General features: G+C 42.7%; 1 protein-coding gene across 8 annotated transcripts in view; it reads right to left on the reverse strand.

The window, feature by feature from the left end:
* Positions 1-27913, reverse strand: part of CNTNAP4 (contactin associated protein family member 4) — a 361367-nt gene that overhangs the window by 230854 nt on the left and 102600 nt on the right. The window lies entirely within an intron of this gene.

Genomic DNA, 27913 nt, shown 5'->3' on the forward strand with positions numbered 1-27913 from the left:
CAGCGAGATGGGCCAATGGTTGTACCTGGTATAAGTTGTGAGGAATGATAAAACGTGTTCTCCCTAAAATGAGAGCATGTGTTGCGGTTGGGGAATACAAGCCACCCTGTTGTTACTGGGCAGATTTGGGGAAAAACCAAGCCCTTAAGGGGTTAATTGGGTTACTGGGGAGTTTTGAATGTTGCCAATTTTGGAGGAGGGATCAGAGGCTATAAATGCAGGACGCCTAACGCTGGGCGTCCTCTTGGCTTTTGCACCGGATCACCCGCCCACCCTCCCTTTAATAAGGGGGGGGGGTCTGGTTCGCTTGACCTTGCTATGCCTGTCATGGGGTCATCCGCCTTGGTGTGAGGGCCTGGTAGGAATTTTGCCATTTGGCTGATTGGCTGGTGCCATTTGGTTTTTGCCTACTGCGTAGCAAATCGTCACAACTTGTAAGGTTGGTGGTTAGGCATTGGTTAAAATTGGTTGGTGGAGGGGTAAGTGCCTACCCCTCCAATGGTGGTGCAGAGAGGGAATTCCGTTAAAGGAATCCAGGGGCTTGCCATTCTTTTCGTCCTTGTCCCTGGCATCGGACTTGGGCCGTGCAAGCCCCACAGGAACATGAGGGTGAGAAGTGAGGGACTGAGGCCCAGCTTCATTTTCTCACCCAATACTTGTTTCCCACGCTGGCTTCCGCTGGAATCCGGAAGTCAGCTCTGTCCCTGGGGCAAGGACAGATAGTCATAACCAATGCCTAAGCAATCACTCACATTTTTTGTATTTGAATAAAGTTGTGGCCAAAATTATGCCAAAAAACCTTAAACAAAAATTGATGTGTGATGTGTGACATTTTTGGTGGGGTGGCGTTGTGGGACTCAACACGCAACATTGCTTTTTCACCCCGGCCACAATGCTGCAACTCTTAGGCAAATAGGATCATCTAAAAAGATGGTCCTGGTTGCGGGCAGGCCCTCAACCCAGTTCCTCCCCTCCCTGGCGTGGGTGGAGTAATATTCTTATGCCAGGGTGGCACCACGATCACCCCAGCCCTCTTGGCCAATCATTTTGAACGGGGTGGTCGTGAGGGGATCGTGAGGGGGTATAAAGCACCTGCTTCGCGCTGCCAAACACCTGCCCACCTGCCCTTTAATTTAGGTGTCCTCTGGACTTGCTTTGGACTTTGGTTGGTCAGCTGTCTTGGGACGGTGACCAGGTAGGAATTTTTCCCCATTTGGCAGATTGGCACTGGCCATTTGGTTTTCGCCTACCTCTTAGCAATCGTCACAACTTTGTAAGGTTTGTCAATTAGGCATTGGCTTACTGATGTGTGGGGGAGGGGAGGTCAGCCATCGCCTGCCCCTCCATTGTCCAAGGGTACTCCATTAAAGGAATCCAGGGCCTGGATCCTGTCCGAAGTCCGATTGAGGGCCTCTGGGAACAACGAGGAGAGCTGCAGGCGGGTTCCCCCGAAGTGACTCCCTCTTTTGGTGGTTTACCCTTACTGACTTTCTGCAAAGGGGGCAGGAGCCCGATATAGTCTTTTGCCAATGTCTAAGCCAATACCACTCACATTTGCTGTAATCAATAAAGCTGTGGCCTAAATTTTGCCCATTAACCTTAAACCAAAATTCTGTGTCAGTGTGAATTTCGTGAGTCTAACAGGGGGGCTGGCTTGGGGGCCTTGACACACAACCACAAACGGCCCCAGGCTTGCTTACACTCATATTTAGAACAGCTTGCGGTTAAGATGTTCGTATATAGGATAGCTTGCAGCTGGGAAACAGTTTATTTGTATGCTTCAGCAGATATAGAACTCGTTTACACCTTCCAGTGGTCAGGATATGGCTTTGTCGCTTGATTTAACGTGTTAAAACATAAGAAACATGGACTAAATAAGGAGAAAAATTAACAGGAGGGGTGGTTGACGAAATCAGGGTAATGGGAGATGTCAACCAAGGGGGAGATTTTAGGATGGAAATTAGGCGGTTAAGATAGGCTGTAAAGGTTTCAAGTACCCAGCCAATGGGGAAACAAGAAGAAGAAGAAGAAGAAGAGTTTGGATTTGATATCCCGCCTTTCACTCCCCTTCAGGAGTCTCAAAGCGGCTAACATTCTCCTTTCTCTTCCTCCCCCACAACAAACACTCTGTGAGGTGAGTGGGGCTGAGAGACTTCAGAGAAGTGTGACTAGCCCAAGGTCACCCAGCAGCTGCATGTGGAGGAGCGGAGACGCGAACCCGGTTCACCAGATTACAAGACTACCGCTCTTAACCACTGCACCACACTGGCTCAGAGATCTTGAAAGAGAAAGAAGATCTTGCGCTTCAGAGATAGGGAATAAAAGCATATGCAGTGTCAATTTTGGGTGTGCCTACTCTGGACACCCGCTCTTGCAATGAACATTTTGTAATCAATAAACTCTTTTCTGCTTCACCAATTTTGTTCAGATTTTATTTTGAGGGTCTCAGGACCCACTTCTATCATAAGGCAAATTCCTATGTTCCCAGAAGCTGCCATTCAATGATGAGGCTTTCCCAAGGAATTATGTGGCTAACTCAAGCATTTAAAGAGTACCAAGGACCTGAAAGTAAGTACCTTTCATGCAATGAGAAAAAATTCAATGGTTCGCCTGTTCTTGTCCCTTTGTCCAGACAGTCTGTCCCAAACCTAAAGTAACCTCCCAAATGATGATGATCTAAAGCCATCATCTTGCCCTCAAGTATTTAGGGGGAATTTTCCATAGGTTATTTTAAGTTATTTACATGTTACTTTGCAAAAATATTGCATGTTTATTCAGCCATCCTCACTACAGTTCTGTGAAGATTTTTTTTTAAAAAAAATTGTTTCTCAGTGTGGGAGCTGAGAGGTCTTGACTTGCCTTGATTCCATAAAACAAGTGGAATTAATTTATTTTTAACCACTCTCAGCCAAAGAAGGCTTCCAGAGAGACTAACAAGCATCAGTAGGCCTGGAAGCTTACAATCTGAAAGTCACAACACAAAAGAAAAAGGGATTGGGAGGGAGGAAGAAAATGAAATTCAGTATTTGAATCCAATGGGTGATATGTAGTGTTAGACATACTCAGAACAGAATATGAAAGCAATAGACTTATATTACTTATCCACTGACTTCAGGAGATCAGCTCTGAGTGTGACTAACATTGATTATCACCCAGTGTTGTGTGATTTCTGGAAATGCTGAAGTTAAGGATGGTGATAGGAGGCCAACTTCTTTAGGCTATCTTGAAAAATGTGCAGTACATAATTTGTTTTGTGCATTTCACAGATCAAACTTTAGAAACATAAAATGTATTGTGCATAACTTGGTTTGCCATAAAATTATCAAGTTTGATATATTAAAAGTATAGTTTATTTGGACAATACTTACAAACTGAATTTACTTTTTACATTCTTTTTCAATAACAGGGATGCCTAGGCATTGAGCCTGTGTATGGGAGCAATATCAATATCTTGAAAGACAGTTACTGGAATCAAAATAACCCCAATGGATCAAGTGGTTGTGTTGCGGATCACACTTTCAGTGCCTTTTGAAAATTACTTTAATCTCTTGTACTCCCAACTGAGCCCAAATCCATCTGAAGTTTTTTTCTCTCCTTTTTTTTTGTACCTCAGGGTAAGTGGGTTAGAACCAATATTGAAAATTTATTTCCTGATTTGAATACGCTCCAACTATTTTGTCAAATTATATTTCATTTCAACTGACGTAATGTAATGTAAAGCAGACCTCAACTTTTTCAGACTTTGGTGCTTGCGGCAAATTAAAGATTAAAGTTTAAAACGTTCCAAGGTAATAAGGATTACGTAAAGATATTCACACTTCAGCAGATGAACCTGGTGAGAAGACTGCATCACCATTAGACTGAGTTCTCACTGGAAGGGAAGAAAAAAACCTCCAGTCAAATGAAACTGGTGCTGCATAAGCAGGGTTTAATCCAATATGTTTTCGAGGCATTTACTGAACAAAATAGGTTTTTAAAATCACCTTGATTTGGTTGGCTACACTAATTATTCTTCCCTGGGTTTTCATTTTAAGAACACCATATGATTCAATATTGCATTTCCAAAATTTATGAGCACTTATGATTAGATTTATCAATGCTATATCCACTGCAAAGAAATCCTCCGAGGGTAACAACATCATCTCTCTAAATAATTAGAGCCTCTTAGATGGAGAAAGGAGTTCTGCCTTACCATAGTATATTTAAATAAATACTGGAGAGTCCAGCAATTGTTTATGATTTATGCATGATACAATTCACCATTGGGCTAGATGCTGTAAAGCACCGTGCGATAAATCTGAAAAGTAATTACAGAATAACTAGTAGAAAGCCTACTGATAACAGAGCTGTGGCGCACTTTATAATATATCCATTATTTACCCACAAACCATGGATCTCTTCTGAGGTCCTTACAAAGAAGAGGATGACAGGGTATTGTCAAAACACAGTAATAACCCATCAATAAAAGGAAATCTTGTCCCAATTCTTTTACACAATGGAGAAGAGTATGGGAACCATGTGTTCCATCCATTGAAGGCAACAGCAATGGTCCCATTGATTTTAGGAATCTGATAATGTTAAGTCAGCATGGAGTGAAATTGCCCTAACAAGTACATGTGGCAATTACCTGTACCTTCCAGATCCATTCAGAACAATGGGAGTTTTCCCACTGAGTTCAGTCAGTGGTGGAGCCTTTTAAAATTTCTGTTTCTTTTCAAAGGGGTATTCCCAATTAAAAGTGAATGTGTTCCTCTGCTCACAATTTCACTATCCACACAAATATCATGATTGTTTGCTCTGAATGACTATGCTATCAGGGAAATTCATTAGGGCTGCAAAATATAACCCATTAATTAAACGAAAAATGTTTAATTAATCAGGCGGCATGATTGTAAAATGGGGGTTTTTTTAATGGAATGCTTCTAAAATCTTCCTGTGACAGTCTCAGGGCTTCTTTTAAAATGATGGCTGCTGGCTGACTTCCACACGATGCTCTTTAAAGCTCTCATCCCTCATATTAACAGGAATAGTAGCTTGGGCAGATTGGGGGAACTGGCAGACTGATCAGGAATGAGACTTTGGGGTCACAGAGGATATAAACCCCGTATGTGACTGCTATGAATGAAGCAGTGGCTACCAACTGGATGACTTTAAAAAGGGAATAAGCACATTCGTGGAAGATAAAGATGCTAGTATTGGTATGCCCAGAACTGGAGGTAAAAAAGGAAAAGATAAAGGACCCCTGGATGGTTAAGTCCAGTCCAAGACGACTATGGAGTTGCAGGGCTCATCTCGCTTTCAGGCCAAGGGAGCCAGCGTTTGTCCACAGACAGCTTTCTGGATCGAGTGGCCAGCAGGACTAAACCACTTCTGGCACAGCAGAACACTGTGACGGAAGCCAGAGCACATGGAAATGCCATTTACCTTCCCGCTGCAGCAGTACCTATTTATCTACTTGCACTGGAGTGCTTTCGAACTGCTAGGTTGGCAGGAGCTGGGACAGAACAACCGGAACTCACTCCGTTGCGGGGATTCGAACCGCTGACCTTCTGATGGGCAAGCCCAAGAGGTTCAGTGGTTTGGAGTACAGTTCCCCCATCATCCCGAATAAACAAGCACACAATCACTGATAGGTCCACCCACCATTGTGAGGCTCAAAGCAATGAAGATGATGCCTCCCCAGCTGTTGCCATTGGCTGTGGGTTTCTTGTGATGTCACAAAAGCACTTGGCAACTGAGTGGATATAAAGGCAGGCCAAGGGGAAAGCCCTTTTCTATTTTCAACAGGACACACCAGGCAATGGATGTGACATTCAGCACTGCCCTGGTTTCTTCCACTTGGAGGAGGCAAAGTGGTGAATGGAAGGAGGCAATCCTCTGGCAGTGGGATTCTATGGAGCGATAATAAGGCAAGTTTGCTTGCTTGGAGGCTGCTGGTATCTGTGATTGGAAGCTGGTGGACGTCTCATGATGGACCTAAAAGTAGCTTCTGGCACAGTGGGACACCGTGACAGAAACCAGAGCACATGGAAACGCCATTTACGTTCCTGCCTCAGCGGTACCTATTTATCTACTTGCGCTGGCGTGCTTTCAAACTGTTAGGTAGGAAGGAGCTGGGACAGAGCAACGGGAGCTCACCCCATCACAGGGATTCAAACTGCCGGCCTTATGATCGGCAAGCCCAAGAGGCTCAGTGGTTTAGACCACAGTGCCACCTCTGTCCCAACTGGAGCTTGCAGTATACAAGAGGGGAAGGTATTGTTGCACTCATGCACTGCTGTGAGCTTCCCATGGCATCTGGTTGGCCACTTTGAGAATGGAATGCTGGACCAATATAGCTTCGACCTGATCTTCATCCCTCTGATCTAAACAAATGAATGCCAGCATACCTTTTCTGACCTCACTTCAATTTCAGCCCTGATTTCTCTGATCTGGAGACTACTTAAGGGGTGATATGATAGCCATGTTCAAATATATAAAAGGATGTCACATAGAGGAGGGAGAAAGGTTGTTTTCTGCTGCTCCAGAGAAGCGGACACGGAGCAATGGATCCAAACTACAAGAAAGAAGATTCCACCTAAACATTAGGAAGAACTTCCTGTCAGTAAGAGCTGTTTGACAGTGGAATTTGCTGCCAAGGAGTGTGGTGGAGTCTCCTTCTTTGGAGGTCTTTAAGCAGAGGCTTGACAACCATATGTCAGGAGTGCTCTGATGGTGTTTCCTGCTTGGCAGGGGGTTGGACTCGATGGCCCTTGTGGTCTCTTCCAACTCTATGATTCTATGATTCTACTTGCAAAAGCGCAAATTACAACAACAGAAAACCTTACTTTGGATGGAGGTAATAACATGCAGCGGGGAAGGCTTCTTGCCCCACAGGTGGGGTCTTGGGCTTGGATGAAATGACTCCTTAGCTGGAGCCCAGCAATAATAGTATGCATCATTTCATGTTGTCAACTGATGCCTGTAGAGTTGATTTATTTAGATTTGCAGCTGATGATGCCGATCAAAGTCTAGCAGTACTTAACGTTCCATAAAGAGAGTTTAAGACTGTTAAGTGTAACCACAAGAGTAGACTAAAGGCCAAATCCTCCCCCCCCCTCCTCCTCCACCGGGTGAAGCACTTGGATGGATCCACGATTAATTCAGATGGATTAATGTTATTTCATCTATTATAGCATAAAACAATTTTCCTTTTCTTAGTGTGAGGCAGACGTTGACTCACTGCCATTATTGCCTTGGAACCACAACTACATGGAGGGACCAGTCTGGTGATGGCCGTGAGGCTCCAAGGTGGAATTCTTTGTTCGTATATAAAGGGTCTGAGTCAGCCCTGTTTCAGGGGCCTTGCTGTCTTTTATATGATTGCAAAGTTGCCTATGTTACAGTGGAACCTCTACTTACGGACATAATCAGCTTCAGACGTCCGTCCGAAGTCAATGCGGGTCGCTGGTAGAAGCACCATTGCGTACAGGTGCATTCGGCGGCAGCACACTTCTGTGCATGTGTAGATGGCGGCATGTGCTGAAGTTGCTTCTACGCATGCGCGAATCACAGAAAAACCGGTATTTACAAGAAGTTTTGTAAGGAGAACGATATGAACTATTGCGAAAGAAAACTAAGAAGGAGTTTATTTGGGATTTGGATTTTACAGCAATAACTGTAATATAAAGTGCAAAATTAGAAAGGAAGTTAGAAAACCATCAGTCAAGGTTGATGGAAGTCCTAGGCTGTGATAGCCAAAGGTCTGTTATGTTGATTAAGATGGGATGTTATGTTTGGAAAACATGTGTAAAAACCAATAATTAATATTTAGGTAAAGGTAAAGGGACTCCTGACCATTAGGTCCAGTTGTGGTCGACTCTGGGGTTGTGGTGCTCATCTCGCTTCATTGGCCGAGGGAGCCGGCGTACAGCTTCCGGGTCATGTGGCCAGCATGGCTAAGCCACTTCTGGGAAACCAGAGCAGTGCACGGAAACGCCGTTTACCTTCCCACCAGAGCGGTACCTATTTAACTACTTGCACTTTGACGTGCTTTCGAACTGCTAGGTTGGCAGGAGCAGGGACCCAACAACGGGAGCTCACCCCGTCGCGGGGATTCAAACCGCCAACCTTCTGATCGGCAAGTCCTAGGCTCTGTGGTTTAACCCACAGCACCACCCACGTCCCATATATATATATATATGAGAATAAGGGTTGGCTCCAGGTCTTTTTGGTCTATGGGTTGCCTGACATCACTGGGCCCTCTCTCTCTCTTGTTTTGCCCTCTCTTATCCCAACTCCATTACTGGTTTACAAAACAGGTGAGTGGATATCAGGAGAAGCAGCAGATTCGGCAGCAGAGGTGGGATATCAATGAGTGGGGTGAAGTGTATGGTAGCAGTGGGGGTCCCAGGCATTGAAAGAAGCTGTGGGATGCTGCTGCTTCGTGCACTGAGCCATTTTAAAGTGCATAAGATTGACCCTAACTTATCATCGCTTTGGAGAGATGCTACACTAGGGATGAGCTAATAGGCATTGTTGGGGGGTGGGATGAAAGAGGTCTACCTGGCCCCGTGCAGGCAAGCATTATTGGTTGTGGGGCCATACTGAGGTACCAGGACCACAGCTTTTGCTCAACCATGACACAGGGCTTAAAAATAACAAATATACGGGTATTGGCACCAGTGTCAAAGGTTTATGCTGTCTGACAAGCTGCTAAGAGAAGATGACACCTGTATCAGTACAGTGGTACCTTGGGTTAAGAAATTAATTCATTCTGGAGGTCCATTCTTAACCTGAAACTGTTCTTAACCTGAGGTACCATATTAGCTAATGGGGCCTCCCGCTGCCGCTGCACCACCACCGCACAATTTCTGTTCTCATCCTGAGGTACTATTTCTAGGTTAGCGGAGTCTGTAACCTGAAGTGTCTGTAACCTAAAGCATCTGTAACCCGAGGTACCACTGTAGTGAGATTGCGGGTCTCTTTGGAACATAATTACTCACACCTTGTGTCAAAGACACAAATGTATTCACAGACCCTCCAAGTGTCCCTATTTTCTAGGGATGTCCCTGATTTAGAGAAGCCGTCGCAGTTTCTGATTTGATCCTGGAATGTCCTGTTTTTCCTTAGGACATTCCTATTTTCATTGGAGAAATGTTAGAGGGTATGGAGTTACCCTCTCAAGGCAATCCTGTATAGGGAAGTTTTTTTTCATGTTTCCTGTTTTATTATGTTTCTAGATAGGTTGGAAGCTGCCCAGAGTGCTCAGGCAACCCAATAAGGTTATTGGGTTGCTGTTTTTCTTTTGATTATATATTTTGTGGTTTTGTGTTCTGTTTTCGTCCTGAGACCTCCAGTTATAGGGTGGAATATAATTTCAATAATAAACAAACAAACAGACATGTGAGGTATAAATAGTAAAATTGTCATTATGGAATAGGACGTCCTTATTTTCATTGGAGAAATGTTGGCAGGTATGCATTCAGCTAATAAAATAACCAACCCAGCGAGCTCCCTATAGCAGCCAAGTTCAAAAGAACAAATGCAGGTAGACAATTTTCATGTCTCCCGAGTACTGCAATTCTCCAATATGATTAATTGGCCAAAACAGCAGCGGAAATGAATAAATCAGCGGACTGGAATAATGTGTACTAAATGGCCACAAAGGCAGAAGTGCTTTGCCATACATACATATATACTGTACAATGAACTTACGAAACATACCAGCTTTACATAACAAGGCCCGGTGGAATTGAGAATGGCTCCATAGTTCCGTGACCTTAATTGTTATGAATAGGAACACATTTTCTGCATCACTCTCTCTATATTTAGTGCTATTACATAAATCACCAGAATTTCAAAACTATAGCAATTGATGATGGCAATGGCAGTTGAGTAGAGAGTCTGCTACAGTGAAAATAGGGGAAGGGGGACTACTGTAACAATTGCAAGTCCCTTAACTCTAACATTTGTGGGGAAGTTTGGTATATTTATGATCTGCACTTTTATGAAGATGTCTTATAATATAAAATTCAATAACATCAATCAATATCTATAAAACCTACGGAAAATATCAATAAAACAGCAGTAGGTACTGGCTGGTTAAAAAGGGGGGAAATCACATTGTCTAAAACAGGCATGTCCAACAGGTAGATTGTGATCTACTGGTAGATCACTGGACGTCTGTGGTAGATCACCGGTAGATCACTGGCTCTCCACAAAGAAGCTCAACAACTTTGTCTCCCCTAAAGAAAACTCAACAACTTTGACCTGAACCCCCAAAAAGGGGGTAGATTACTGCCAGTTTTTAACTCTGTGAGTAGATCGTAGTCTCTTGGGAGTTGGCCACCCCGGTCTAAAAAGTACACTTTTTATGAGATGTCTAAAGGAAGGCAGAGACATTTCCTACTGAACCTCTACAGGCAGCAAGTTCCACAGGGCAGGACCTGCCATGCTAATGGCCTTTTCCCTAGTGAAGACAATCTGCATATTAGGTAATTCTGATGTATCTCAGCAAATGTGATTAAATTGGTTAGTTCATCTCTGCATAGGGCTGCTTCATGAACTTCATTCTTCACTGGGACAGGAAGTGAGCTCATGAGCTTGCCAGGAAATCACAGAGATGCTGTACTCATGCAACCTCTTTTTTATTACCTCCTTTAAACACTGTATTTCTTCCAAGGAGCCCTGTCTTACACCTCTCCATATTATTCTCACAACAAGCCAGTGATTGTAAGGTGGCAACTGACCCAAGGTCAACCGAGGAGTTTCATGTCTGAGCGGGAATTTGAATGCTGATCTCTGTCACCATAGTCTGACATTGTGACTAATGCCCCATGCAACTGAAATGGGTGGAATTGTATCAGCCTAAAAATACAATGACTGCTGCCTGATTGTGCCTGTTGCAGGCGCTGCACGTACGGCCAAGTGGATCACTAGCTCAACTGCAGGCCCAACAGCAACCTGAAATATTCCTGGAAGTCATTGTATGGGAGCTGCCAAAATTGCAGCCATTCTCCTTACATTTGTTAAGCACCAAATTTTAAGGGCAGGCCACATGGCAAGCAATTTACAGACGTTCTCTTTCAATATGGTAGACACTGATCCAGAACCAGAAGCCAGTTTCCTTGCAGACGGGTGGGTGTATGCATGACTGAGTGGGCAGGGAGGGTGGATGGGAAGGAGGAAAGGTGGACAGAAACAGCAAGAGAGAAGTGCAGGTCACTCTGTGTCAGGGTCAGGCCAGCTCTGCATATGAGTAACAGAGGAGGCACTGAATGCTTGGTGATATCTGAAAGGCGCACACTAGGCCGTTATTGCCCAGTATATTTTGAATTAAACCTCTTTCTCTTGTAGGTGCTGTCGTGTCTAAAAGAAAAAAGAAATTCTTATCTTCCATTCCATCACAAAGTGATTGATTTTGTTCTTTCAAGGAAGAACCCCAGCATAGACTCCCATGAGAAATACTCTTAACATGAAACCTCACCTAAACGCTGGAGAGGGTGCACCTCCATAGGCACATACCTCCACATTAGGTGGGAATGCCCCAAAATCCAACTATTCTAGACAACAGCCATACAAGAAATATGTAAAATAACTAAGCAAGTACTAGAAATCACCCCAGAATTGGCCCTACTAAACATCTTCCAAGACAATAATGCCTATTTACATCACAAAGAACTCATAACCCACCTACTTTCAGCAGCCAGAAACATCATAAACAGACACTGGAGAGACCTGTCAGGAGTAAACATGGACCAATGGTACTAAATAGTATGGGAAACAGGCCTACTAGAAAAATTAACCAATGAACTGAAACTGACATGGGGACAAATAGAAGAAGATGCCTTCATGCCGGTATGGCTCCCCTTTATCACATACACAGCCCAACAAGACTGACAAATATCCACCAACAGCATACAAATCAATATGGCTAACCTGATCCAAACACCCAGCCACCCCACTCACACATGAAAACAAAGCTCACCACAGCCAATCTCAAATGAATACCCACACCCTAGGCCAACCCCAACCTCTCACCACCAAAGGAACACAAGCAAATAGCAGAGAACCTGCACAAGTGATGCTGACAAAAAACCGCCACACATATTAAGTAAAACAGGAACATCACCACCCGACCCCACCCCCACTCACCTTTCCGCCCTCTTTACCCTGTTTCTTCCTGATATAACACTAATGTCTCAACAAATGAAACTGATCGGTAAAAATGTAACTTGGAAAAAAAGAGAGACATTACTCCTACTTTCGTAAACCAATAAAATCTTTAACAAACAAACAAACAAAAACAGAAAAACATGAAACACACGGAGCAATAAATTGCCTTCTGTGCACTTTTGAGATGTTCTTCCTTCATACTCTAGTTCCCGCATGAGTACCATCATGAAGAAGATTTTTTCAGTGGCACTAACAAGAGGGCCATAAGTGGTCATCAACTTTCAACTCGTCCTCTGTTTTGGAGAGCTTATGCCATTCTGAAAATTCCTACCTTGACTGAGGGCACTCTACTAGAAACTATGATGTGAGTGTGAAGAGGCTACACAGTGAGTATCTCTTCTGTCTAAAAGAGCTCCTTGCACCACTTGATAGGAGCCTTTGTGAAGGTAGTCCATGAGTAGTAGGGAACATGGTGCCATGCTGCTTGCCCTGCTCCCAGTGTTGAATGCAACCCACCTACCAGACATCCATGCACTGAGCTTTATCTGAAGCAGGAAAGTCTAACAGCATAGAACCCTATACTTTTAGACTTCCAAACAATCTGGAACCTTGCATGATCAGGGTTCTGGAGTACATGGAAGCCTATGTATGTAAAGCACTGTGCAGAAAGGCTTTTCTTTCAATGTTTAGACTCAACATGTGGACATTGGGGTGGAGCGTGTGGTGCAGTCTCTCTTCCTCATCGTCTTACAAAGCCCTCCTCATGGGTATAACACATCAAGGGACTGAAATTGTTCCTGGAATCTTGGGACACTTCCAAAACAACCACAAATGTAGCACAAGGGATTTGCTTGAAGTGAGAAGTGTATCTATGCATGGAAGATCTTGCAAGCAACCAAAAGCCTCCCTGGGTTGAAGTCTGTATTATTTGATTTACTGTTATAGCCTATAAATGTTCTTTCTTTTTCAAGGATGTTTCTAAGGTCTCCTTTTTTATTAACTCAAGAAACAGGCCCATCTGTTATTTTTGAAGCCGTGTAAGACATGGAGTTAATGTTAGCTTAGGATTTTCTTATGAGAATATGTGGGAGGTGATGCCCAGCTTTAAAAGTAACTCTTTAGTAATTATTTCTACTTTTAATTCAGCCAGATTTTTTGCAGTATTTATATTGTTATTTAATGTAATCATTAGCTAAAAGTTGTTTAATTTAAATAATAAGGTGCCTTGAAAAGCTGGGAAAGAGCCAAAGCAATTTCCATAAAACAATCATTCCATTTAACTGCTCATGTTTATTCAAAATTATAGGCCATTACTGTTACAATGCTGGAAAATTTAATCATTTAAAGAAGGTTTATATATATCAAGGGAAATGCAAAATTGGATTGCATCAAAGTAAAACAAGGTTTTCACAGGTCTCTCAGTAAATAAATGACTGTCAACTAGCTAAAAAACTCCAGCTGGTTAGTTTTTTGAGGCTGATGACATGTCGGCATTCAGAATTTGAAAGCTGATGAGATTTCATATGAAAAATTACCTGCAGTGGCTCAGAGTTGAATTAGCTGAACTGCACACCTCACACACTATGCTGCATAACAAAAAAGCAATCATATCCCAAATCAGCTCTACTCAGCACAAGGACAAGTGGAACTTCCATTTCCTTCAAACTATTTCCCACACAGAAAATATATATCTTATCTATATGTTTGAAGAGCTAGCTAATCTAGTAATCATTTTCAGCCAGAGCACTCATGTCTGGCTTTCAGATGCTGGCTTTGTTCAATGCAAAACAGAGCTTCAATATATTCTTCTGAATTCATAAGAAAGCAGTGCTGAAATAAACAAGATTTTTTCCCCCATTCCTATCCAACATTTCATTTAAAAAACCCACTTTAGAATATCTGTATTTGTATTCAGGCTTCTGCAGAACTTGATTCCCCACCTCTTACATATTTTGAATAATTTCCAGTTCCTTGAAAATGTTGATACAAGAGCTGGATGTTTGAAAGCACCCCGCTCCAGCCACCAAATTATTTACAGTAGTTGGTGGTCTAACACTTTTTTAAAAAAGTTGTTTGGTAAAAAAATGTTTGGCTCATAACTGAACATGTGTTCCAAGTGCACCAATTCATATAAAATATGACACCAGCTTCACACTTTGCAATAGTTCACAGATGAAATACGGGTAATTTATTAGGAGGTTATCGCCAACACACTTCTGCTGCGCTTTTCTGCTTGTGTGGTGGCACCTCGGTAAAACCACTTCTTAATGTTTGTAGCAGAGTTTTCCCTGGAAGCAGAGGACAGGAGTCATACTCAAATTCAGTCAAGAGCTTCTTTATCGCTTGATTGGTTGCACAAGCATTTCTGTTACTATTATATACCAGCTATTTACATTCCTTCTCTATCTCTCCAGCACTGTATAATCTCAGTCCAGTAATTAACAATCCTGACACAGCAAAACTTACAGTATCAGCAGCACCCATTGTCTTACTTCCAACCTTGTGGTCAGCATGCATGCTGACAATATGTGTGTGTGTGTGTGTGTGTGTGTGTGTTTCTCTTGTGCGGAAATTGCAGCCTACAACTTCCTCCCTTTATTTGCACCTCCAGCTGACATCACTCAAACCTAGAGTGCCACTCCTACACACAAAAGAAAATTCTGGAACCCTCTTGAAAGTTTCCAGGAACTTTTATCTGTTTCTTTAATAATGTATATCTAACACAATTGTTCATTTGTAAAATGCTATTCTTACCCCAAATATCTCTGGATACCATGGCTGGGAAAGAGACATGAACAGAGATGTGATATTGAGATGCCTTTGTGCACCTGACTTTGTCTGCTGATGTTGTGATGCAGCTATTGTCCTTACTGCCATCACACATGAGACTTATGAATAAGGACAAGATTGTGGCCGTTGGTCATTCTGTTTGACGGGTGGGCTGAAAACATTGCTTGTAAAGCTTGTGAAATAATAAAAAATGGACATAGATGAGTTCTGGACCACTTGAGTTAGTAAAGTCTGACAACTAAGTTTTCATTAATAGCTTAGCTTCAATAGGAAGCATCATCCATCACAACAGAATCATTTATTCATATGGCTTTCACAAAGAAGGATAGCAAACATCAACTAATATCAAAGTGAATCAAGAGGGATCACATCATGAAGTAGGGCAACTCTTCCATTATAGAACAAAAAGGAAGACTCACCATTCAATATACATCAAAGCAATTTCCTAAAATACTTGACACGTTTAAAAGAGGAACCTTATTTAAACATTTATAACCTCCCTATAACAATTATCTCTTGTGATAAATCAACAGAGTGTCCCAGGCACATATTGATTACAAGATCCTTGAGCCTGCTACTCATAGTTTTAACCACTACATCGTAGTTTGGATTATTGATAATACATCCAGGTTTTTGATAGGAATCACATTACATATAGATTTACTGTCATTCCGTCTGAATAAAATTAAAGGCCCTCCTTGCCTGTCCAATACATTTAATGCTTGTGCTTAGAACCACCATTCTTCATGAAGTTAAATCCTTTGACAACAATGCAAACACCTGGAGCCAAAGGATAAGTCAGGATAACTTAGTGAAAGTTAACAGAAATAAGATACCTTACTTCAATCTGTCTCAACTGCCTATCAAGATGGATGAAAGAAACACACCAGTGGTCTGTTTATGTTGTCATAAAGTCTAATCTTACTTCTACCAGGGAATTATGCCATTTATTTTATCTGTTGCTCGTTTTATTTACGATGTTTATATAGGTCACCAAACAGCATGCGTTTGCTGTGTGGTTCTCATGAATTAAAAGAACAAAATACAAATATAAGGACAGAAATTCAGCAAGTAAACAACAACGTAAAAACGATTTGCTCCACAAAGAATGAGATAAACCTAGTCACAAAAAAACCCAGGTGAGGCAACTGTCTCAAGTGTCATGATCCACAGGGGCATCCGATCCTAATGTAGATCTGTATTTTTCCCTTATTATTGATGTAGATTTTCACCCAGCCATTCTTCCTTGGCGGGGAGGGGAGCACTACTTTGCGGTTCATGTCAGGTGGCAAAATCCCTTGGGCAGTGGCACCCCTCTCCTGGCTGTGTCCCATGCTGCATGGTCACCTGGACCAGACTCCACCTTGGTATTGCTGCTGGACCAGCAGAAACACAAAGGAGGAGTCAGGCCCTCACAACCATGTGGTGTGGTTGTGAAGTGGAACTTCCACTTATTAGAAGAGATGGGTGGCTGTACAAAAGCCTTCTCCTTGCTTGCCCCCAGGAAAAGGAAGGCAAGAACCCATATGTCAGGAGAGGAGAGACCATGAAACCATGACCATGCAGTGTGCTGGTCCCGTGGGCTAATCTAGAGGCGAGGTCCAAGTCCAGTCTGAGGTCGAAGGTGCAGTATGGAGGCAGTCTGAAGAAGTTGAAGCTGGATGCAGGGCAGGTAGTCGGGTGAGGTCAGGAGCTCCGGCAGGATAGCAGGACAGGGTTCAGGCAGGAACTGACAACCAACGAAGTTGCTCCTGCAACTGGGACTGAGGCTGGCTGGCTTTTATCTGCCCCGAGGCACAGGGCGGCCTCAATCCTCAGGTGACTCGCCTCTCCTGGCCTGGAGGCGAGCACTCATGTGGGAACTTAGTTCCCTCCGCCTCTCTGCCCTGAGGCTCTGCAGCTCAGGAGAGGCTGGAGGGTTACTGGACCCAGAGGCAACCTCAGCTTCCTCTGACGGGGCTGAGAGTGGAACACCTGCAGGCAATGGGTCCTCCACCCCCTCAGGAGCCAGAGCAGACTCAGCTGGTGCCTGCACCTGAGGATCCAGCACAGGTGAGGACCCCTCAGGCTCATGCCCCAGCCCCAGCTCAGCTGGTTCTGGAGGCGGGGACTCCTGTGCAGGCTGGGATTCCTCAGGTTCAGCATCTGAATCCGAATCCCAGGCCATCACATGCAGCCTTCCTTCTCTCCATAGTGGCTGTGGGGACATGAACTTGAGGAACAGTAGAACAGACTTTTGATTTGTAGATCCAGCACTGTAATGTGCTTAAAAGGTAAAAGCAAGGATGTTCAACTGTCACCACAAAAGCAACTATGAACATGCTGGTGGCAGTCGTAGCCCAACAGCTTCTGTAAGGCCACTCTAGGAACAGAAACCAAAACTTGTTCCACAAATACTATAATGTCAGGGACTGGGCAGAGGAGGAATGGTGGAGACTGCCTCCCCATCCTGACCCTTCCAGGGAGGAGGAAGAGGAAGACAGTATAGATTTACAACAGGGGTTTGAGGAAGGTCACTGCTCAGAGGCAGATGACGGGGAAAGTTGGAAAATCATGGGAGAGCCAAAACAACACCCAGCTGACACGTTGTCATTAGAAAGCATTCCAGACCCTCCATCTCCCAGAACCCGGCAAGCCTTAAAAGTAGGAGAGCAAAGAGCTCAAAGACAGAGGGCATGTAGCAGCACCTGTAGAGGAGATGATGAGAATGACGAATGAGGAAGTGGGAGAGATGAGGGATGGAGATTCACTCGGGACAATGCCATTATCCAAGAGGCTGGGTTCTGTAGCCTCTCTCTGTAATATTGAAATAAAAAAGGATGGTAAGAAACTTTCCCCTTGTCTTTATACTTTCCTGGGCAACCAGCTGGGACTCTCAAGAGTCTCCTCCAGCACCATAATTCCAAACCATCAATTCTTTGGCGATCAGCCTTCTTTTTGGTCCAGCTCACACTTCCATACATCACTACTGAGAAAACCATAGCTTGAACTATGTGGACCTTTGTCGGCAAGGTGATGTCTCCTTTTTAAGATGCTGTCTAGGTTTGTCATCGCTTTTCTCCCCAGAAGCAGGGGTCTTTTAATTTCATGGCTGCTGTCACCATCTGCAGTGATAATGGAGCCCAAGAAAGTCAAATCTCTCACTGCCTCCAGCATCCTGACAGCATCCTGACATATAAAAACAATTGCAAAATTCAAAGGATTCCTTAAATTCCTCTAATTTTTCAAGGTACACATTTGGCCTTTAGTGCTGTATTCCAGAAAAAGTAGGCAGGCCAAGGTTGTTTGTCTCTGAGTGGCCCTGAACTATTTCTTTTCTTCCAAATAATCAGTTGTAAAGTGGTCACATGTCATGCTGAGGTTTTCCTTTTAGCACTAATACAGCAATGCAGGCAGGAGTTAGTCCTTCAGTACCAGGCAAGGAGATGAGTGCATCTGCTCAAACCTAGACTCCCACAGTTGATTCCTAAACTCTGCTGTTATAACACTGCACATAATTTTCCTCCATTTACTAGAAGTCTGGGAGATCTCAAGGCAAGCACAGCAAGGTCACTTGATAAAGTTCAGCATTACAGTTCAGCATTAAATTCGAGGTATTATCCATTGTTGTGGTCTGATATCTTTGAATCCACTAATCAAAATCAAAACTACTTTTATCAGTCATTTGCAGCAAGCTATCAAGAGTGTTGTTACAGACTTGAATGCTATGAAACATTTCCTAGCAGAACTTGTTGTTTCAAAATATTGACAAGATAGGGGAAAACTTCAACCAAATGTAACTTGCATTTGTAACATGCTAGAAGCTGCAGGATTTGTTAATGTTTGGTGCTCCAGTAAGTGACATATGCATAACATCTTTGCAAAGTGTGTAATTAATTCCAGGAACATGCTGAGACGTTAAATGACACTGAAATGACATAGCTCTTTTGGTAATTTAAGTCAAGTCTTGGGGTTTTTTCCTCAAGGGAGGAATAACTCAGCCCCCCCCCCTCTCTCTCTCTCATCTGATTATTTGTGCAGAAAATAAAGTGTGGGAGAGGCACTGATAACACAAATGAGCACTACACTGTAAATGTCTTAGCACAACAGCTTAGCAAAAATAATGCACATTGCATGATCCAAGTATGATATTTACTTATTTAGAGCATTTGTACCTCACTCTTCAACCAAAAAGGCTCCCAGAGCAGTTTACATGAAATCAAAACAAGACATACCAAACATACCAAATCTATTTTTAAAAAATGTAGTATAAACACCAACAGTTGGGGAACACTGTGAGCGCTCCAATTGGAGAACAGCCTTTACCAAAGGTGTCATGTGCTTTGACGATGCTCAAACTCAGGACGAAAGGGAGAAACATGCTAAGAGAAAGGCATGCTGGGCAAACCCTCACCGTGATCAGCTCCTGCCCAGAAACCTATGTCTCCACTATGGAAGGACATATGGATCCAGAATTGGCCTCCACAGTAACTTACGGACTCACTGTTAAGGCCGTGTTCATGGAAGACAATCTTACTCAGCTACAAGTGACCACCAAAGAAAAAGAAAGAATGCAGGATTATTTTGTTCAATCTGGGGCTCAAACCCACAAGATTAAGTGATTAAGAGTCTCATGCTCTTCCGACTGAGCTATCACAAAACATTCCTCTTAGCCTCCAAATTCAAAATGGCAAACAATTTTTTAGCTAGTTTTGTGTGTTGAGGTGGGTAGTTATAAACCTGGCATTCTTCTTCATTATTATTATTATTATTATTATTATTATTATTATTATTATTACTACTATTTATTAAATGTGTATACCATCCTTCATCTGTAGATCTTAGGGAGGTTTACAACACAATGGTCATTGATTCCCAACTTTATAATTTTGAGGATCCCTTTTTAACCTCAAAAAATCCACAGACCCTCACATGCTAATTGTTGCAATGTTAGGCTCCATGAACTGAGAAAATACATAATGACAAACAATGATTATGAATTCAGTAAAACTTTTAAACAAATTTACAAATGTGTCAAAAAACAAAGTACCATCACTAATCAATAACTCAAGTAATTCTTTCCAAAAGTTATTCATATATTATTCTGCTTCTTCATATATATTTATTTCCTCAATAAAACTAGTAACCAAGCCAATTAATCAGTTCAAACAGGTTTGAAACAGAATTTGATTTATCTATTATTATAAATTCATTCATCTATTTCTACAGTATACCCAGTTACCAAGAACCCAATTAAATTAAACCAAGTACTAATAAGTTTATTTATTTACAAGAGAACTCAGAATAATCCCCCAAAGCATTAAAATAAAAACTTTAATTATTATTAATATAATGTAGTCCTATGTATAGAATCAGGAATACCAATTCTATAGTTAAACAAAATCCCTAATCCCAGTAAGTACAGCTATTTTTATATTAAATTAGTTGATTCTGTTTTACTTATATTTATTATTTGTTGCTATTGTTCAGCCCTACAAGACAGAAAAATCCAAGCTAGAAAAAAGCTAGACCCCCCCCCAAAGAATAGGTAACCCCCATCTACAGAATTGATGCTTTTGAATTATGGTGTTGGAGAAGACTCTTGAGAGTCCCATGGACTGCAAGAAGATCAAAGCTATCCATTCTTAAGGAAATCAGCCCTGAGTGCTCACTGGAACTGAGGCTCCAATACTTTGGCCATCTCATGAGAAGAGAAGACTCCCTGGAAAAGACCCTGATGTTGGGAAAGATGGAGGGCACAAGGAGAAGGGGACGACAGAGGACGAGATGGTTGGACAGTGTTCTCAAAGCTGAGAGTTTGACCAAACTGCAGGAGGCAGTGGAAGACAGGAGTATCTGGCATGCTCTGGTCCATGGGGTCATGAAGAGTCGGACACGACTAAACAACAACATCTACAGAATTTATTCCAACAAAGCAACAGAAGTAATCCTCAATAATTCCAAAACTAAGGAACCCAAATGCAATCAGTAGTTAGGAGACAGAAAGCCTGCCAATGGTCCACAGAGCAGAGCCTCGTAAAATTAAGAGAGAAGCACATAGAATCTTGGCAATGCCCAATGGGAGCATGAGGTTGTGTTACAGCCCTTTACAAAAGTGATCTTTGAAGCACCCTTAGCCTCCCTTAAGCATTGGTGTTTAAAAGGAGCAGCTGCTTCAAAGGCCACTTTTGTAAAGTCCCCTTTGAAGCAGCCACCCATTTTTGCATTCAACTTTGCTTTAAAGATTGCTTATAGGGTAAAGGCTGCTTTGAAGGGTGCTTTGCAGCTTTAAGTCTGTCCCTGTGCTCCCAATGGGGGTATGGAGACTGTCTTTAAGTGAGTGAGAAGGCAGTGGTGGTGGGAGGCTGGGATAACTTTTCCATAGACTCCTTGGGATAATTCTGTGGCTCCTCATGGGTCCAAAGGGCCCAAGTTGAGAACCGTGGTGCTAGATTATTAAAATACCTTATTCAACAGCTTCGTATACTAGCATTGATTTTTAAGCAAGGGACTGGCCTCCTTTATATATTGACAGATATTGTTGAACAATTGCAATTTACGCAGGCACCATAATAAAAACATAATAAATTAGAGCATTGATATGCTTTTCCAGATTGTTAAGCATAATTAATTTACACTTGCAATCATTCCTTTGATGAAGAACAACAGCTATGCTGGAATCACTTTTGGTTGATTTTATTCTGACATTGGAACAAATACTGTTTTCAGCTTTTCTTTTCTTTTTTTTATAATATTTTTATTAAGTTTGTAAAGTACAGAAAAAAGAATAAAGAACATATTATAAGAGTAAAGTAGAAAAGTTACAAGTTTTCTTGTTCTTTTTTCCAAATCTACTGGACTTCCCCACATCCTCCCAACCCTGCATTCTCTGTAATACATAACATCAGCAATTTGTTAACTTATTTCATTACTTGTTGTATCTGTTTTCAGCTTTTCTAGGGTTTCCCCCATGTTTGGCAAAGCTCTTCTTCTGATTACTGTGCCATGTTGTTCATATCGACATTGGCTATCACATAATTCTCAGTGGAGATAACACCCTACTGTATTCATAGCAGGATCACTTACAGGTGCCTTTTATGATATATTATCCAAGGTAGTTGTTTTGCAAGTTAGCTGTGTGTCATAGGGAACCCTGGGCACAACGGCCCCTTCAGTCCTGATGTTATAAGCATATGTACAAAGCTACCCTGAAGCACACCGTGACAATCCATTATGGCATGATTTGGAGATAAGATTTCAGACCTGTACAGCATGCATTCTCTGAGCCGTATGTTCTATCGTACTGTACCGGATGGTTGATAAATAATACACCATTTTTGGTAGCCTTCCCATGCCCTGACAGATTAAGGCTTGAATCACAACCATGTTCACTAATTCAAGTGTAGAAGCAGTCTGTCGCTATCTCTGATAATAAACAGAACACACACACACACACACATATATACACATTCTTTTTAAAATTCTGGTAAGATAGAATCATAAACAGAGAGTACCTGTAACAGAGGGGACGCAGGTGGCGCTGTGGGTTAAAGCCTCAGCGCCTAGGACTTGCCGATCGAAAGGTCGGCGGTTCGAATCCCTGCGGCGGGGTGCGCTCCCGCTGCCCGGTCCCAGCGCCTGCCAACCTAGCAGTTCGAAAGCACCTCCGGGTGCAAGTAGATAAATAGGGACCGCTTACCAGCGGGAAGGTAAACGGCGTTTCCGTGTGCGGCTCTGGCTCTGGCCAGAGCAGCGATGTCACGCTGGCCACGTGACCCGGAAGTGTCTCCGGACAGCGCTGGCCCCTGGCCTCTTAAGTGAGATGGGCGCACAACCCCAGAGTCTGTCAAGACTGGCCCGTACGGGCAGGGGTACCTTTACCTTTACCTTTACCTGTAACAGAAGCAAAAATCAACTATTTATTGCCTATTTAGTTTTATTCCAATTATGAATCACTTCCCATAAAATATTCTATAGAACTTGTATTGCCCGTGGTCCAGCTTTGTGTGCCGCTACAAGCAGCCACTTTCAATTATGGTTACTATAGCTTTTTAGTTAACATCAATATCTGTACTATGATGTTTAGACTGTCATCCTGCACATGCTCACCTGGGGTGGGAAGAAACCCCACTGAGTTCAATGGGATATAAATATATATGGAGCACTCTGCAAATCAGAGATTTAGCAGTGCCAGAATGCCTGATACCTGGCTTATATGGATCTGAACAGCGGGGAAATCTTGGCAGGCAAGGCGCAGCCACGGACACAAGGCAGAGAAGGCCAGATGGAACAAGGGAGGTGAAGGAGGTCGTCTGGAACCCGATGAAGGAGAACCCGATGAAGGAAAGCAGGTAGGGCCCCAGGTGTGAGCCGTTTCAATGGCCAGGGAGTGGACCCCCTCCGTCAGCTCAACCCGCTGGCACAGTCCATGCCCAAGCCTGCATCCCCATTCGCCAATTTAGGATGAAAGCCAGGATCCGGGTCCTGATAGGCGGCGGGGGCTTATCAAGAAGGAGTATTGATGCTGCGATTCCTTCACTGGAGCCCCTGTGAAGCCTCTGCCAGTGTACTGGATGAAGCAAAGATCACCAGTGTCAAAGCAATGATTCTTCAACATCATCTTTGTTGGACTGGTCATATTGAGCGGATGCCTGGTTATCGTCTTCCAAAGCAACTACTCTATTCTGAACTTAAAAATGGAAAGCGTAACACTGGTGGTCAGCAAAAGAGGTTCAAAGACTCTCTCAAGGCAAATCGAAAAATATATAGGATAAACACCGACAACTGGGAAACACTGGTCTGTGAGTGCTCCAATTAGAGAACAGCCTTTACCAAAGGTGTCATGGGCTTTGAAGGCACTCAAACTCAGGACAAAAGGGAGAAACGTGCTAAGAGGAAGGCACGCTTGGCCAACCCTCACCTTGATCAACTATTGCCCAGAAACCTATGTCCCCATTGTGGAAGGACGTGTGGATCCAGAATTGGCCTCCATAGTCACTTACAGACTCACTGTTAAAATTGTGTTCATGGAAGACAATCTTACTCAGCTACAAGTGTTCACTAAAGAAAAAGAAGAAGGCACCTCTGCCATCCTGCAACTGAAAAGGGGTGAGTGGACTTGTCTAAATACTGTTTCTGTTAAAGATTCGAAAAGAAGAAACTATCTTTCTTTTGTTGCTTAACAGATAAGAACAAACACTGCAGCTTGTCAAATGAGGTACAACCAAACCGGCAAGCACATTTATGCTGTACCTAGATCTTGTTTGGAGTTTTCATAGACATCAGCTGCAGTTCCACATGCTTGATGCATACAGAAGATGACCTTTACAGAAAGAGATGTTGCTACTCATTGCATGGCCTTGACTGTAGCAATTATCTGTCTGAGTACCTTGCTGTGCGTCTGCTGTGAAGCCTGTACATCAGACACACACACAAAAAAACATAGTTCACCAAGAGTTTTCATCTCCTTGGAAAGTGTTTTCAGCTTTGTGATCTATAAAACAGGGACGCAAAAGGAGGCAGAATGCATTTTGTTGGGTTAATAATAGATTCAAGGTAGTTTGTGAATAGGAGCTTTCCTTGAAATGCAAATAACAACTTTGGGTCAGGACTGTTGCAGGGGAAACCTTAACTCCCTCTCTCTGGCCCATTTCCTAAGCTATTTTCAAAATAAATTGCAGGCATTGAGGAAAAAGATTTGGGTCACAAACCCTGGTGTGGGCTTAAGCAGACTTTAACCATTTCGACACAGAGACAGAGTGTAAGTGACAGTGAATGGCTGCTTTCTCAAATCACTGAGTGATTTGAAGTTCACAGCATGTTATTCTTTGAAGGAGAACTACTTGAAAATTATTTACAGATGGTATTTAACTCTGAGTAGGCTTGCTAAGATGTATAAGAATGAATCAGACAAGTGCTGGAGATGCAAAGAGGTAGAGGGAACATTCTTTCATACTTAGTGGACTTGTAAAAGAGTACTGGGAAATGATACATAATGAATTGCAAATAATGTTCAAATGTACTTTCCAAAAAAAACCAGAGTCCTTTCTGTTGGGGATAATTCAGACTGATATTCCCAGGAGTCAAAAAGGTTATTTATGTATGCCACTACTGCAGCCCATGTTTTGTTAGCCCAAAAATGGAAAATGAGTGAGGTCCCAACCAAAGAAGAATGGCAACTTAAGTTGATAGAATATGCGCAGCTTGCAGACTTAAGAGATAGAATAAGAGAACAAGAAGAACATACGTTTAGAGAAGATTGGAAAACATTTATTGAATACATGGGAAATAACTGTGTACAGCTGAAAACGCCAGCAGCATTAAGATAAATTCAACAGTGTAAATAAGTTTTGATGGATGCAATAAGGGAATACTGAATGGTATAGTTTTTGTAAAATATGCAGAAATTTACGTTATGTAAAATGAACCATGGAGAGAGAAGAAGGGAAGTCATTGATATCTTAAGAATGTAAAAACGAGTACTTTAAATTGTAAAACACAAAATTTAATAAAAATAATATATATATGTATAAAGAATGGCTGCTGACTCCCTAATGCAAATAGTGTTGGCTGCAGAGAGGTTGCTGGGGAGACCATGCATAACATGGAACTCAAAAATAACTTTAACAAGGTTTTAATAACAAAACAAAAACTCCTTTTACACTAAAGATAACAGCAACAACAAACATGCACCAACCCACCCCCAGGGTAATGTGAGAGCTAGGTGCTGCTCCTTATATACTATGCCCAAATGCTGACACAGCTTAATTAACACAACCTAGCAGCACCTGCTATGTTTCACAGCTGTAAGGCTGGGTCTCGTTATTTGCCCTGACCCTTAAAGACATACACAACTTGTGAAACAATAATGAACCTTCACATTTTACAGTGACCATTCAACAAATAGTAGTTGCGTGTTGAGTCCCACAATGCCACCCCCCAAAAATTTCACACATCACACATCAATTTTTGTTTAAGGTTTTTGGCATAATTTTGGCCACAACTTTATTCAAAATACAAAAAATGTGAGTGGTTGCTTAGGCATTGGTTATGACTACCTCTCCATGTCCCAGGGACAGAACTGACTTCCGTATTCCAGTGGAAGCCAGCGTGGGAAACAAGTATCGGGTGAGAAAATGAAGCTGGGCATCAGTCCCTCACTTCTCACCCTCATGTTCCTGTGGGGCTTGCACGGCCCAAGTCCGATGCCAGGGACAAGGACGAAAAGAATGGCAAGCCCCTGGATTCCTTTAACGGAATTCCCTTTCCGCACCACCATTGGATGGGTAGGCACTTACACCTCCACCAACCAATTTTAACCAATGCCTATCCGCCAACCTTACAAGTTGTGATGATTTGCTACGCAGTAGGCAAAAACCAAATGGCACCAGCCAATCAGCCAGATGGCAAAATTCCTACCAGGCCCCTGCTCCAAGGCAGATGACCCCATGATAGGCATAGCAAGGTCAAACGATCAAGAAACCCCCCCTATTAAAGGGAGGGTGGGCGGGTGATCTGGTGCAACCCAATTTTAACCATTTATGGCTTGGGGTATCCAAATCTGCCCAGCAACAACAGGGTGGCTTGTATCCTCCAACCACAACACGTGCTCTCTGTTAGGGAGAACACGCTTTACTGGAGTCAGAAAGGGAGCTCAGCGGGGAGCAAAGGGTTCACGTCCTCCTGCCTTCTACACCTCTGTCCTGAACAGAAACAGAGCCATGCCTCTGAAGTTGGCTTCTTAAAAAGTCATTTGCGTGGTTGCTAATTGTGTGAATGGCATTGCATCTAGTGTGGCTCTCAGAAGCAGAAACAGCAGTGGTCAGAGTTCCCTGAGGTTTGTGGACAAACTGGCCTGGATGTTAGATGGTTAATTTGTATTAAATGACATTGAAACACCATAATGAGAAGGGGAAAGGGCACGTTTTGATTACAGGTAGAAAACACAGACCAAAACCCTTCCTTCTGAGATATGGAAGAAAGAGACAAGCCAGATCAAAGTGCCGCAAAAATATTTGGAATCATATTTGTTCTGCTTGAATCAGAAAATATTATACACTCCAATTTACACAACACCATTAAGAACCAGATTCCTTTAAAAAAAACCCCAGTATCTTTGGGACACAGACAATAATGCATTACAGATTGCAGCATAAAAGGAATGTTCTATAAATGTAATTGCAGTTCTGGGGAGATGGGTCAGGCTGTCATTGTCTGCCTTGTAATCTCAGTCACTTAAGGAGCACAGTTTCAAAGCTGTAAATTTTGTAGCCTGCGTCCCTGAATGCATGGCCACAGTCAATGTTCATATTGTCAAATCACGCAAACACCAGGCATCTAGTAAAATAACATTTTACATCGCATTTACATTAGTTCTTTCCATATGAGGGAAATATTGTTACTGCGGAAGACCTGGCATTTGCCCATTTGACCTGACATTTGACATTTGCATCATCATATCATCATGCTCAATTTATGGAGCACCTAAAAGTTGGGCAACTGTTGTACAGAGATGACAGTGAGGCAGGTCCAGTCTGCAAGCTTTTTACCTAAGTAGAGTTATGTTCAGTGCACCTAGGGAGAAATAACAATGTGCAAAATTTATGTGGATGTGATGTAGGCTTGCAGAGAAAAGTGGGCATTCTGTACATTTGCCCATTAAGGTAATTTTCAACGAGAAACTTTCAAAGCCAAGTACCGTATTTTTCACTCTATAAGACGCACCAGACCACAAGACGCACCTAGTTTTTGGAGGAGGAAAACAAGAAAAAAAAATATTCTGAATCTCAGAAGCCAGAATAGCAAGAGGGATCTCTGCGCAGTGAAAGCAGCAATCCCTCTTGCTGTTCTGGCTTCTGGGATAGCTGTGCAGCCTGCATTCGCTCCATAAGACGCACACACATTTCCCCTTACTTTTTAGCAAGAGTGTAGGAAACAGAGCGGGAGCACAGCATATATTACAGATGCAACATTACATTTTCATAAGGTT

Source organism: Podarcis gaigeae, assembly GCF_964106915.1.
Source record: "Podarcis gaigeae genome assembly, chromosome: 11".
NCBI classification, from domain to species: domain Eukaryota; kingdom Metazoa; phylum Chordata; class Lepidosauria; order Squamata; family Lacertidae; genus Podarcis; species Podarcis gaigeae.